The sequence below is a fragment of the Echinops telfairi genome, unplaced genomic scaffold (genome assembly GCF_000313985.2).
Source record: "Echinops telfairi isolate 266 unplaced genomic scaffold, ASM31398v2 ScPeMD7_7476;HRSCAF=8514, whole genome shotgun sequence".
Classification (NCBI taxonomy): domain Eukaryota; kingdom Metazoa; phylum Chordata; class Mammalia; order Afrosoricida; family Tenrecidae; genus Echinops; species Echinops telfairi.
Window position 1 is genome coordinate 214,633 of NW_022111380.1, and position 15,137 is coordinate 229,769.

The 15,137-nt window shown below is 37.8% G+C and overlaps 1 long non-coding RNA gene across 1 annotated transcript; it reads right to left on the reverse strand.

Annotated features, from left to right (window-relative positions):
- Positions 1–9,453: 9,453 nt before the first annotated feature.
- Positions 9,454–12,935, reverse strand: LOC123521200. The gene is made up of 2 exons (XR_006679670.1): positions 12,859–12,935; positions 9,454–9,580 (listed from the first exon to the last, which is right to left on the reverse strand). It is a non-coding gene; the product is annotated as an uncharacterized LOC123521200 (long non-coding RNA).
- Between the last annotated feature and the right edge of the window lie 2,202 nt (positions 12,936–15,137).

Below are 15,137 nucleotides of genomic sequence, written 5' to 3' on the forward strand. Positions count from 1 at the left end.
TTTTCGAATGCCAGACACACGCACATGGCTGGGTTTTTAAATAAAATCATTTAAATATAAACAGTCCAATTTAAAACTTAATTTTTAAAATGATGTATTTGAGAAATGAAACCATTACCCAGAACTATTCAAAAGGAGGAGGAGGGGATGCTGTTTGCGAGAGAGGAGCCAGAGCTGGCTGAGCTGTGTGCGGTGCTACCACAAACAGGGTCAAGAGTAAGGTGCACACATCGGGCCAGGAGGACGCACCTCACTGTTTGCCCGACCCGGATTACTAGCCGGCCCACCTCTTGCGTGTTTGGTAAACACGACACTACACAAACAGGTGTGTATGGTGGATACACAGTACACAAACAGGTGTGTATGGTGGATACACAGGCACACACACACACACACAGCATCCGCTAACATGCATGCACTTTGCACAGCCCAGACGAGCCACATATGGCAGTGTTTTGAAGTAAAATTATGAAATACAGGTAAAGGTCGATTTTTTTCTTGAAACATTTTCAAACAATGATAAAATTAGAAAAAAGAAAATGTAACCCAACCTATTACTACCCAAAGTTTTGCCAGAGAGGAGGAGGGAGAGTTGTTGGACCCAACTGTGCACTAACTGATGGCAGACCTGGGCTCAGATCCCCAGGTGCCAAGGCACTTGAGCACATCAGAGCATCTCCCACAGGTTGCCAGCATGGGACTGCTGGTCAGCTCCCACTGGCGGTGAGGAAAATGACAAAGTCCCCACTCGGTGCTGGTCTACCCACCTTGGTGGTCGCTAATGGCCCTGGGTCCGAGGCGAGGCCAGCAGGGATGATGAGGGCTAAGAATCAAGTGAATGAACAGTCCACAAAAGAGTCAATATCACTGGTCTAGGGTAGTAGATGTTGTCTATCAGCCTCTTGCAAGGAAGATCAGAGTTGATCTTCTATCAGCACCTTGCCTGGAAGATCAGTGGCGTCTGGCAAGGAAGTCAGAGCAAGTTGTCTATCTGCTTCTTGCAAGGAAGATCAGAGCAGATTGTTCCTCTATCAGGGTCTTGCAAGGAAGGTCCTTCTGGTGTGGCCTTTGGGGGATGCCATGTTCGTCATCAGAGTGCTCAGTCCATGGCAGGTTCACAGAGGTTTGGATGTAAACTTACTCAAAGGGTCTTTCTAGAAATAGAATCCAGTTTTATCTCGCCTTAGTATACCTGAAATTACTGTTTAGCATCCCCTGTTGAGATGAGCTTGCTCTTCGTCATTTACCCACCAACAGAAATATCAGTACCTCCTCTAAAGTGTAGATGCTCCCTTCCCTTGGTCTTAACTTGATTTTTCAGTAAGGTTCTCCTCTCAGTCCTGTGGAGTGTCTGCTGTTTTTTTTTTCTTTTCAGTCTTGTCTCAATGTTGTCTGGCACAGAGTGGGTGGTCTTCTCCTTTTCCCTCTTCTGAAAAATGACCCCAGCCTATGTTCGGCCTCCTCTTTCTAGGTGGTGCTTTTGAAATGCATATAATGGGGGTGAAGTATGGTTCATGGCCTATAGGCAGACTTCCGACCCCTTTGTTTGGGAATTGGTCTCACAGAATTGTTTAATTGATGTAGAATAAATCATTTCTGATGCATCAACTGCCTCAACAACTTTATCTCAGGCTTTATATTTCCCTCCTGTACTCCCTCCCACCTTTGGGCACCTGTCTCTGCTGCCCCTTGTCCACGGGATCTCACTTCTGGCCAAGCCAACTTATCTCCATTCGTCCAATCAGGGGTTTTCTTCTCTGAGTTTATCCATTGTATTAATTCACATCACCTATGTTCCCCTGGTCATCACAGACTGATTTTCAACTCAGCTGGTTCTTTCCATTTTGTTTGTTTTTTTGAATTAGTAGTTGTGAGTATTGATACAACAATATGAAGAGACAGTACACCTTTTATTTATTTCTTGTCACTGACTCAAATTGCACCCACAGAATACACCACCTTTCTTGCCCTGTGTCCACTTGCCTCTGATCCATAAGTGTCCTCTTCTGTCCACAGGTTATCCATAAGTTCACTACTTGACTACACTTCCAACCATTACTTTAGCAAAGGATATCCTTCTCTAGAGATATGTCCAGAGAATCATTTATTTCCGTGCCAGATACACCCAGAGGGAAGGGATCACAATCACAAAACCCCATGCAGGGGGAGGGCTTGGCTTCAGGTGTCGCTCAACACCCAAGGATAACACGGCCTTTCAAGAGAGAAAATGTGGAGGAGCCTATGAAGGATTTGTTAGTTACCTATTTCCTCCGGCTGCGTGTATATGTTCTTCTGTGTACTTTATGTATGTGGCTTTGTTTGCATTAATCACTTCTCTGTTGGAAGAAGTACAGCCAGAATGTTCCTTAGAGGCAAAGATGGCAGGACTACAAACATATTTTGAACATGTTGTCAGGAGATACCAGTTCCTGGAGAAGACATATTAACTGTAGTTCTGTCTTGTTTTTGCTTATTTGTGGTTACCTAGTTGAAAATGTTTCTCACTATTAAAATTTTAAACATAATTTTACATTAATCGTATTATGTTTTCCATAGACAATATTATGTTTATATGTTTTCTGTCTCTTGTTAGCACATATCATAAATTACAGCAATTTTTTGGAGTATATTATACCAATTTTGCACAGTTTAGAGAAATTGTATTTTGTATTTAGGTCAATTAATTTTATAGCCATTTTTCCACTCCTATAATTAATTTGTCTCATTTCACCATTTGCATGATGCTATTTTTTGTGATTTTAAATTCTATGATTTGATTTTAGCATACATTAAGAAGTGCACTGAGATGGCTGTGTGAGCAGGTGCATTGTTGGGGTGGCAAAACAGTCCCGTCTACCATAAATCAGGCTTTTCTTTATCACACAGTTACACAATTGTTTAACAGTCTGACCTATTGGAATGAACTCCAAATGCACTATGAGTCGACATTTTTTATCCAATTGGGACGTTGGCAGATGTCCAGAATAAGGTTTGTCATCAATTGACATTTCACCATTTTTAAAATGAGAAAACCACTCATACATTTTTTTTTCCCATTGTTATCCTTGTAAGCTATGCTCAATATCAAAAAGGTTTCTGTGGCATATTTCCTGAGCAAGAAACAAAATTTCACAGCTGCACGCTGTTCTCTTAAACTGGCCATCACCAAAAAAATGATGGAGCAAAACTGTTTTTACGAAAAGAAAAAAAAAAATCACTGTGAACAGAGAACATTCCCAGGCAATGCCACTGGGTGCATCAAGTCCTAGCGAGTTGTTCCATGCCCGACAATGGGAAAAATTCACACTACGAAAGCTCCACTCCACCTAGCACAATTTCAATTTTTTTGTTTGTTTGTTTGGTGGGGTGTAATCCGTTGTATAGCAATGTTGAGAATCTCCCTGACACAAAAAGGCAGGTGATTTTTCTGTCGAGACAGGACCACAATATTTTGAAAATTTAGGGTGGGTAGACTCCAGTAGATGAAAGGGCCCCCTCATTTAAAAACTTAACTCATGTATCCAAGATCTAGGTGGCCGTGAAGATACCAAAATCTTGGACCAAGATGAGAACTAAGAAGTTGAAAACAAATTGAAAGCATAATCTTGGAGGACTCAAGATTCTTGAGTATGCACTGTTGGACCAGAAAACTTGATCCCAATTATCCACTACCAGTCAAAGCCACTACTATATAGACACATATAGACTCATACTGGTGCCAGTAAATTGAAACTTACTTCAGAAATGTAGAAGCAAATGCCGAAATGTTTCTATACCAGCAACAGTATTAGACCTGACATCAGGAACTGTGGTTTCCAGAATTGACAGCAACATCTTTTACGTGGAACAAGAAAAATATGCTCCTCCTGGAAAAATCTCCTCTTCGCGTTCTCGTTTCAGACCAGGCTGGCAGTGGTGTCATTGACCAGTCACAGCATATTGGCCATTGTTTTAGTTGATTTCTATTGACAATTTCAGCACCTCTATATGTATGTGGTTCCTTGTACAGTGATTCAACTACCAAATGCCCAATCCTGGTACCACTAACATAAGTGTTTTGAGTTCTTCCAGAATGAAGTCTCTGCTATACCAGTATCAACTACACTGAAATAGTACTAATGGTACCAAAGAATGCCACAGTCCCTGAATACCAAGTTGACATAGTTTTATGTTATAAATATGCATATCATAAGACCGCCATACCTCCATAAGGATTTATACATACGAAAGACTTTGTGTTCAGAAAAAATGTGGTACAGCACTGTTAATATCTTTATTAAAAATTTTAGAAAATGAATTAAATATTTCAAAATTACTACATATTGATGATGGTATAAAATAATATTTCTATATAGAGATGATTCTTAAAATTTTTTGGAAACACAAAAGTCAGCAGATCAGGAAATTGACTGGAAAATAAAGAACATATTACACTACTAAAGATTGACATAGCTTTTTCATCATTCCCAAGGCTTCTCGGTAATATGGGTTCTAATATGCACAGGAAGCTTTTGAAGTCACAAAATCTGTCACCACATTGCATACATTCATTATTATTCCCTCCACTGTTAGTTAATATGTGTTTAAATGTCTGAGGATCAAGTAAAAGTTATCTTACATTCCTTAGATCAGTGGTTCTCAACCTTCCTAATGCTGCAACCCTTTAATGCTCATGTTGTGGTGACCCCCCCACCACAAAATTACTTTCCTTGCTATGTCATAACTGTAATTTTGCTACTGTTATGAATTGTAATGTAAATTGTAATGTGTTTCACGATGGTTTTAGGTGACCCCTGTGTAAGGGTCGTTCAACCCTCAAAAGTGTCACGACCCACAAGTTGAGAACCACTGCCTTAGATTCAAAAGGCCTCACCCCAACTGTGAATTCTCATGTTTGAGGTTTTAGGAATGGGTAAAGACTTTCCCACATTTCTTATATTCCTTAGTCCTATCTCCATTGCAAATTATTTTATGTTGAGTGAGATTAGAAGATTGAGTAAATGTTCTGCCACATTCCTTACATCCATAAGGCCTCTCTCCACTATGAATTCTCATATGTCTAGTGAGATTACCAGATTGAGTAAAAGTTCTCTCACATTCCTTACACTCATAAGGCCTCTCTCCACTGTGAATTCTCATATGTTCTTTGAAGTGTGAGGATTTAGTAAAAGTTCTCCCACATTCCTTGCATTCATCAGTTCTCTCTGCCCTGTGAATTCTCATATGTTGAGTGAGCTGTGAGGATGTAGTATAAGTTCTCTTACAGTCCTTACATTCATAGGGCTTTCCTCCACTATGAGTTCTCATATGTTTAGTGAGACTAACAGATTGAGTAAAAGTTCTCTCACATTCCTTACATTCATAAGGCCTCTCTCCACGATGAATTCTCATATGTACTTTGAGGTGTGTGTATTTAGTAAAAGTTCTACCACATGCCTTGCATTCAAAAGGTCTCTTTGCACTGTGAATTCTCATATGTTGAGTGAGCTGTGAGGATGTAGTATAAGTACTCTCACATTGCTTACATTCATAAGTTCTCTTTCCATTCTGAGCAGTCATAGTTCTAGTGAAATGTGAAAGTTTAATAGCTTTGGTGCATTCCATATATTCACAAGGCTTCTCTCTGCCGTGCATTCTCATATGTTGAAAGAGGCATGTGAATTTAGTAAAAGCTTTCCCACAGTGCTCACATTCATAAGACTTAGCTCCATTGGACATTCCCATATCATCTGTGAGTGTTGCAGGCTCTCCAAAGATTTTACAACTGTCTTTATAGTCATAGCATTTGTTTCCTGCTATAAATTCTACTGGAGTGTACATATTCTTTTTTCCACAAGTCCTAAATTGGTCAGCATTGAATGAAGTGTAATATTGCTTATTATGCTCTAGTGAAGAAAGATCCTTGGATGATTTTCCATACTGAAGACATTCCATGGGATGTATGTATCCTGGTCTTTTTAATGCATTAAGAATTGGAATTTGACTGGAGATCTTATCAATACTATTTTCCTTATACATTTCACTGGATGCCACATATGTTCTGTTAAAACAAGCAGTTGAAAAGAATTTTTTACCATTTCATCATTAACATAGATAAGTATACAGTTTCCTCTCTCAATTGTCTAGTAAATCATAAATTTTAAAATCTGAGTCTGCAGGGAATCTAGGACAGATGAACCACTCAGGACCAGGGGTGACAGTGGTGATACCAGGAGGGAAGGGGGGTGTAGAAAGGGGGAATTGATCACAGGGAGTTACATATAACCTCCTCTCTGGGGGATGGGCAACAGAGGGGTAGGTGAAGGGAGACGCCGGGCAGTGTAATATAAGATACAATAATAATTTATAAATTATCAAGGGTGCATGGGGGAGGGGGGAGGAGGAAGGGAGGGGGAGGGGGGAAAAAGGAAAATGAGCTGATTCCGGGAACCCAAGAGGCAAACAAATTTTGGGAATGATGAGGGCAACAAATGTATAGATGTGCTCTATACTACACAATTGATCTATGTATTTTGATGAATTGTATGAGCTCCAATAAATTGATTTTTTAAAAAATCTGAGTCTGATACAACTATGGTTGTCACTAGGTTAATTAAATAGGTAGATTATACACCTCTTATACTTGAGTATAAACTGAGTTTTTTTTAGCACATTTCTTATGCTCTAAAAGCCCCCCCCCCCCAGTTTCTGTCACAAAATGGGGTACTTCGGCTTATACTCGAGGATATACAGTTAACTGGATATAAGAAAAATATATTTGAACTATTTATAATTTACATGTATCAAAAGTACAAAGTGGCAATAAAGTTAACACATATTATTCCTGATAGAGGCACACACCTACACACACATACATAGATATGCAACAAAATGTTTGTGGTCTACCATTATGGTAAATGTTGATAATATGAATAACTAGAGTAGAATTTCTTGAGCCAAAATTTGCTCATTCAAAGTAATATATACAGGATAGAACAATATAATGCATTACACATAGGTATTACATTCAAATAAAGGTATAGATTGAAATATAAACTGCAATTGAATCATTACACTCAGTGGCCCTATAACATAGAATCAAAATATCATTTTCATAAGAATACCTAGTTTCATATTTATCACAGAGTGTTGTTGATATGTTACAGCCACTGTCCTTGCAGTTACAGGCCAAGTGCTTAATTCAACGTACCACCAGGGTTATGTTTCTGTTTTTCATGTATATAATATACAAACATATATTTTACATTCATCTACAAAGACTTAAGTTGAGAATCATAATGTTGTGGAAAATTCCATTAGTAATGATCTTTTGGATGACCGAATCATATGTCTTAAAATTCCCCTTGGGTTGATTCTCACATCTACCATACAGGACCATGTGGAAACGCCCCTGTAGTTTCCTGAGACTATAGCTTTTTAAAAGATTAGAAGGCCTCCTATAGAACAACTTATGGTTTAGAACTTCTGATCTTGTGGTTAGCAGGCCAATGAGTAACTCCTGCATGAAGTAATTAGGTGTTGGGCTGTTAAGTGATGATGCTGTGGAAACAAACAAAGCTGATCTCCATACATCAGATGAGGTGATCTACTTCCATAAAGTTTAGCATCCTCAAAAACTCCTATGTAGAATTCTACTCCGTACTACTTTGTCAGAATTGTTTCAAATGGACAAAAGAGCAGTGGGTCAATATGTGTAAATGGTGTGTTGATTGTGCACAGATGGTTGTTTTATATATCATATAGCACCCGGTCTTTAAATATGTATAATGCACAAATTAAAACATTATTTACATGTAAATATGTATAATATGTTATAAATAGATGATATGACAAGTTTGGCTCATAGTGACTAATCTGTAAGAATTAAAGAAGGAGATCACCAAAATATTTCTTTCAAAGAGTCACTGGAAGTTCTGAATTGCCACATTTTGTGTTATTAGCTGAGTGCTTAATCATCGGTACTACATTAACTTAAAATTTGCGTCAGCCTTTTTGTTTATACGTGTACCTAAATAACATAATATGCCCTTCAAAATGTATCCTGAAGCATTGTTCTCTATCAAGTAAATTACACTCACCTTAAAAGGGGGTTGTAGGTGTTATCCTGCTTTATACGACCGGGAAATTCACAGATGTTTTGTAATATGGAGGCACTTTTGTCATTTTTCAAAAATGTTACCATTACATCTTCAGTGGGTATGTGTCCTTAATCATTTACATTGGAGAAGCAGAAACAATGATGTAAGTTGAAGTTCACCGCATGAAAGAAAAATGAAAAGCATTTTTGAAAAGCATTAAACACAAGAGGAAGTTGTGAGACAAGATATTGTGTCACAGTTTGTTTATTCAATATTTTGGCAACGTTCAAAAAGCAATTGGCAAATAAATTCATCCTTGAAGATTAAGAGGAATAGTTGTAACATATATAGCTGTAATTAGAAGATCAAGTTTAAAAAACAACAGTAGACACAAGGCAGATATAACCTTAAAGATAAAAAGGGAATCTTCCTTCTTTTTTTTAATCCTCCGTGTACATAGGTATTATTAGTATGCCTACAGGTAACAATCAAGGACAGGCATACATGCCTAATTGTCTTCCTAGTCAAATGAGACATTGCTAACAGTTTTATCAGACGCAATTTCTTCTATTAAAACCCAGTCAATGCTCTGTTGACACAGTGGGCATGGAGGACTGTTATGCACTCTACTGAAGAATTTCTCTTATGAGTCTCAGAGAACGAAATAAGTCTTAACAAGGTGGTGCCCAGGATGGAGCAAAGAAAATACAATTAACCAATTAACATGACCCTGAAATTGATTTAATACTTTGATTTTGGGGATCTCAGGAAATAAGCAGTTGAATATTATTTGCAAAATAAGTTACCAATTTTTCCCCTTAAACATGGAATCAACCCAGTAAAACATTGGTGGCATAGATGGTACACATTGTTCTCCTAACTGCAACATCAGGAGTTTGATACCATAACCCTGCTCTATAGGAGAAAGATGAGACTTTGAATATCTTTTAACCTTAGGGGTTCTTCCTCTTGCACTATATTAGATAATACTCCATTAAGATTCACATGTTTTTGAACGGTTTATATTCCAGAAGTGGAACAACTCTTCCTTACTACTAGTCTGCTTGGTTTGGAAGTTCCACAGATACGTCTGCATGGGTAATACTGGTAGTAGTTGAAATACATCTTGGGTACCTTCCAGCATAACAACATACAAGTTTTGACAGTGACAAACTGACAAAGTGGTGACAGACTGCATTACATACAGATTTGTGATCCCAAAAAACCCAGGATATAATTGTTTCAGAGAGTAAATTAACTTAATTGTCATATTTAACCAGGCATTCCTAACCCTTTGCCCACTGAATGGGGCAACAACTGTGCACATTTGATAAATAAATAAGGAATTAATTTGAAATAATGAAGCTGTTCTTACCTACTATAGCTAGGTTTGTGAAGGTCTCCACCATCACATCTCTGTAGAGTTGCTTCTGGGAAACATCCAGCAGTGCCCATTCTTCTGCAGTAAAATCCACAGCCACGTCCTCAACAGTCACTGAGTCCTAAAAGAGCCCACATAATCTCTTTCATCTGAGGACTAAGTATGCAAATATGTGTGGAAAGAAAGATGAGACTTATAATCCTGAAGTAATTTCATTTTATCATGTTATGACACATGGTTATGGGTCCTATAGGGTTTGCCTTCGAGTTTACCCATTTTTCACCTTCTTTAACCATATACATTCAGTTCTCCAAAGATGTCATCTCATTTCATAGACTTATCAATATGAAGAATCTTCAATATGTTTGCGAAAAACTTCCACCACCTTTAATTCCATTTTTCCCCACTCATTTTGTGCAGTCTCCTCAAGAATACAACATAGAATACTCATCACTTCCCACTAGGCCTGTCCAATTACAGTCTATATTCTAACCCAAGAATTTATAATAATTCAGAAATTCCTTATTATAAACAACACACTCTTTATAATTTCTTCTCTTTCTCTCTCTTATGGAGGTATGGGGAAACAACTTCCATAGTGACATATAAAATGTACGTATATATATTTGTTTTTAAAAAACGAAGTGAATGTTGAAATATTAATAATTAAATACTGTAAGACTGGCATCTTATTAGTTTGCTTGCTTGACTTTTTGCTTCTCATCAACCATTTCAGGAAATAGCATATGATCATATATTGAAAGAATTGACTATATAATTTAAATGGCCTCTGAAGTATTCGATAAATATGTCGTCAGCAATTGACTGATTATCAATGAATACGTTCACACAAAGACATGTGCGTTAGTCTGGGTACTTTAAGGAATCAAATCCACAGAAACTCATGTATGAGAGAGTTTTATATAAAGGTTATGTGTGTATCAAGAAAACATCCCAATCCAGTGCTGCCCAAGCCCACAAATCCAACATTAACCCATTAAACCATATGTCCAACACCAATCTACAAAGTCCTCCTCCATCTCACACAACAGACACAAGATGATGACTGCAGGAGGAAAGCCGAGTCAGTGAACGTGTAAGCATATCAGCACTGACAGGGGTCTCAACACAGGTGTTCCAGCACCCAGGGATGCATTGGGGTAGGTCCATGTGGCTTCTCCTTGGGGATGTCTTATAGGAAGTGAGCCTTGCCAGCGAAAGCAAGGAACTGGCTAAGGCAGCTGCACCCTGGTCCAACCATCAGAAAGCAAGAGACCAGAGAACTAGAAAGGTAAGGCTCACTGAACCATTTATCCCTCTGCTCTGTGGCCAGGTTGGCACAATAAACTAACTACCTCAACATGCAAAACAGCAAATGGTCTATTCTCCCCAATTTAGAAAACAAGTACTTGTCCACAAACTGGTGGTTATCCATAGAGCGGCACATTTCAAAGAACAAATGTTTAAATAGATTGTGAAAATTTAAAAACAATATTATTATGACACAAATGTAAAATCCTACAGAAAATAATCGGAAAAAAAAACAGCTGCAATTTATGATCGATCGGATTTTCAGAGACTAAAAATGGATTGAGAAGTGCTTCTGGAATTAGAACTTTTGATATTATGGATGTTATCACATGGTTTTTGTAAAAGATTCCATAAGATAATACCATTCAAATGTTGGCCTGTCTTATTGTACTGATGGTAATCATTACAGTAGGGGTGAAAGGAAGTTATGCAGACAGAACAACAAGATGTCATGTAATTTAAAAGCAGAAAATACACTCCATATTTTTAATAAGTGTTGAAAAAAGTATTTTGACTAAATAGACATACGGAGAACATGGTATCAGGATAGGAGATGCAATCACTTTAAGAACCTGTGAAGTACAAAGAAATCATTCTTGTTGAAAGTTAAGAGAATGTGAAGAAATTACTAATGAAGATCAAAGGTTACAGCACTGAGAACTGATTACAGGCCAGCAAAAATAAAAAAAATCCCTACAAATAAATTAATAAGCAACACCTTAACAATTTTGAGCATAATTTGAAATCAAGATTTGCATTTTACTTGGATCCATAATCAATATCCTTGGAAACAGCTGTCAAGAAATCAAGACATATTTTATTATGGGCAATCTTCTACAAAGGACCTACTTAAAGGTGTTGAAATCAAAGATGTCACTTTAGGACTAAAGTGAGCTTGGCTCAAGCCATGGTATTTTCAATACTCCATATACCTTTCTTAAAGGACACTGAATAACAAACATGTAAATTAATTCATTTGAATTTTGTGGTATTGGTGCTGAATATTGAATATTCCACATGAAGAATGAACAAATCTCCCTTGGAAGATGGAGCAGTGGTGGCACATTGAACTGCTAACTGCTAGGTCAGTAGTTTGAAACTGCCAGCCACTTCACTTGAGAAAAACAAGGTGCTCTATAACTGTACAGAGTTACAGTGTAAGAAACCTCCGGTACCGTTCGACCCCCAACTTTAAGGGTATTGTGAGTTGGAATCACTTCTATGGCTGAGTTTGTATATTTTGTTTTTGGGGTCTTGGAAGAAATACAGGATAAATGCTACAAAAAAGCAAAGATTATGAGGTATAATCACCCATGCATGGGATATGTTTCCATCAGAGGAAAATACAAAAATGGGTTGTTTTTTTTTAAGTCAAGAAAAAAATGGAACTACCTTCAGAGGCTGTATTTGAACAATAGCACAATATTGGAGTTCGTTTATATGGAGCATGATGAAAATAGTGCAAGGCTAGGCAGGATTTCCTTCTGCTGCACTGAAGGACATTATAAGTGAGGGATGCTTCTACAGGGCTTACCATCACCATAAATAAGCATAAGAAATAAGATTTCCACTTATTGATCAACTGGACACATTGTCATCTGACTCATTACTTTGATAGGCCATTAGCGAAAGGTCCCCAAACAGTGTAGGAGTTCAATCTACCATCTTTAGAACTGTAAAGAAAACGTTTCACTGCCTGAAGGGAATAAAGAAAACTGTACTGAAGAAGCAAGGATAACTCTGGATGCGCTAAGAACTCATGTCCTTTATTTGTGCTTCACATGAACACTCTTCTCATGAAGTTCTATCGCCCATCTCAAAGAACGAAGACCCAAACTGGAATGTTGACACCTTATAGAACAAGCACCAAGTCTCAAAAGGAAGATCATTACAGAATCCAGTGCTTGAAACCACATATGCATCTGACAGCAATAGAATGCTTCATAAAGCTCAGACCCTTGCCCCCTCCCCCCACTCATGCCTTTACCTTATGGTGGAACTTCAGGTCTTGGGGCAAAGCATTCCCAACAATTCTTGTCTAACCTTATTCTGTGAAATGCAAATAGCCTAGGTCTCTGTAGTACTCACCATTTTGGAGCTCGATCTTCTTGAAATCAAATCAATGCACTCAAAGAAGACTGGAGTCAGGTGAATAAATTTGATTCAAACCCAGTCAGAAGTTGAGATCCTACTTTGTGATGCATAAAGTTGCAAGACAGGAGTCCTGGGTTTCTAGTTTCCTAGAATGGATTGGATTTTTTTATGTGTGGCAAATCTGCTACCTGAAACAGAAGAAGAGTGTTGACTTAGGCATGTGAAAATCTTGACCTGCACTTCTTGCTCTAAGTAGTTATCACCCTGCCCCACTTAATTGAAGCCTATGATCCAATCTAAGGGTATTTCTATTAAAAACAGAGTCCACCGTTTCCTTATAGAGCACATTATTCCATTTTTCAGGGATGCTTCATTGGCAGTCATGTCAGAGAAGGACGTATTTCCATGTCTCAGAGGATGAATGGAGTCCAGTCTTCCCAAAATGGCAACTGTGAACTTGGATTACTGTATAGACTTGTGAGTTCAATGCTTAAGTTGAGGTTGACCTATACTGAAATTGTTGACTTTGAACAGGAACCCACACACTTTAATTTGGTATCAAAATAGGTGACTTTTCAGGACAATATACGGTCTCAGTCCAAATCAATAAGTTCATTGTGACAATATTCAAAATGTTTTGTTTCATTGCCATTAAAACACATACAATTTACTTTAAAAATAATTTAGAGAATTATCATATGTGATCAATGCATTTGTTGCTGTTATTTTCTGCAAACCTTTCCACCAATAATTATTCTTTCCATTTCCATTTTACTTTATGATTATTTTTTACCGATTACCTAGCTATAACACCCACACTCCCTTGTTTTACAAAAATCTGGGAGAATTTATAAATATATGTTCCCTAATATTTTAATTATTATTTAACTAAATAATGAGCTGATCATATTTATTTTGAGTAACAGTCACACCTTATTCCTGTTTTTTACTTTCCCACTACCACATCTACATAATCCCTATTCTTTTATTTTTGATTTCAAAGTAAATATTTCTCTACCCCAACTTTGGCACGATTTATAATTCAGTGCCTTGCTGCTTTGTATATTTTTATCTTAATTATTCCTCTAATATATTTATCAACATTTAATGTATATATCCTATACACATAATATTTACTGTTAAATTGGAAGTATTAAGGATATAAACAATGTCAAGCCTCATTGAAGAAAAATAGTTTTTCACAAGATATCTAATTTAAAGAAGTTGTGTTAATCTGGGTAGACTAAAGAAACAAATTCATAGACACTCATACGTACATAAGAACGTGATTTATAAAAAAGTAATTTATACACAAGAACAATTGATTATTGGGAAAACGCCCCAGCCTAGTCCAGATCAAGTCCACAAGTCCAATATTAGCCAATATATCAAATATAATTCTATAAAGTCCTCTTTAGACTCACAAAATACATGCAATGATGTTGAATTCAGGTGGATCACTGGCCAGTGGGTTGGAAGTCTTGTGGACCCAGTGGAGTTGTAAGCATCTCAGCACTGGCAGAGGTCTCTACATGGCTTCTCTGGCTCCAAAGTGTGGTTGCATTAGGGTAAATCCATGTGGCTTCTCCAGCACCAAGGGTGTAGCGCCATGTGTCTTCTCAGTAGAGCATTGAGACAGAAGTGTCTCCCGCCTCCAAGGAGGAAAAACAGGCATTCTCAGAATTATCAGGAGAAGGCCATGCCCACACAGAGTCCTTTTTGGTTATATCTTGATTGATAGGCCACACTTCACCCCTTCACTTGTAATCCTCTCAAGTTGACACCAGATTATGGAACTATCACAGAAGTGATATTTTATGAAGGAAGTTTTTACCAGACCACACTCCACCTCAGTCCATAATTCCTGGCATGGTTGGCTAAAGTGATAAAATGAATCATGCTCATCTATACCACTCCAATCCATCTGCGCTCTTCATCAAACTTTATCACCTCACATCCCCTTGGATAAAATATTTATTGCGTGTTAAGGAATTACTAAGGGGCGGGGAGTCTATTAAAGGCCCATAGTAATATGCACAGCAGAGTGTGGTAATCACTGAAACTTCTTTTAGAAGTGGACAAGAGACGGAGGGACATGAGCAGCAAATTGTAGAGGTGACTTGGTCAATGCAGAGACAGCCTTAACTTGGCACAAAGGGATGTTTATTTTCTCCTATCTGCAGCTCTTGTGTTTAAGGATGCCCAATGATTAAGGCTTTGTAAAAGACTGCACCCTACACTCAAGGAATGCCTAGCTGTGGGTACATGGGTGA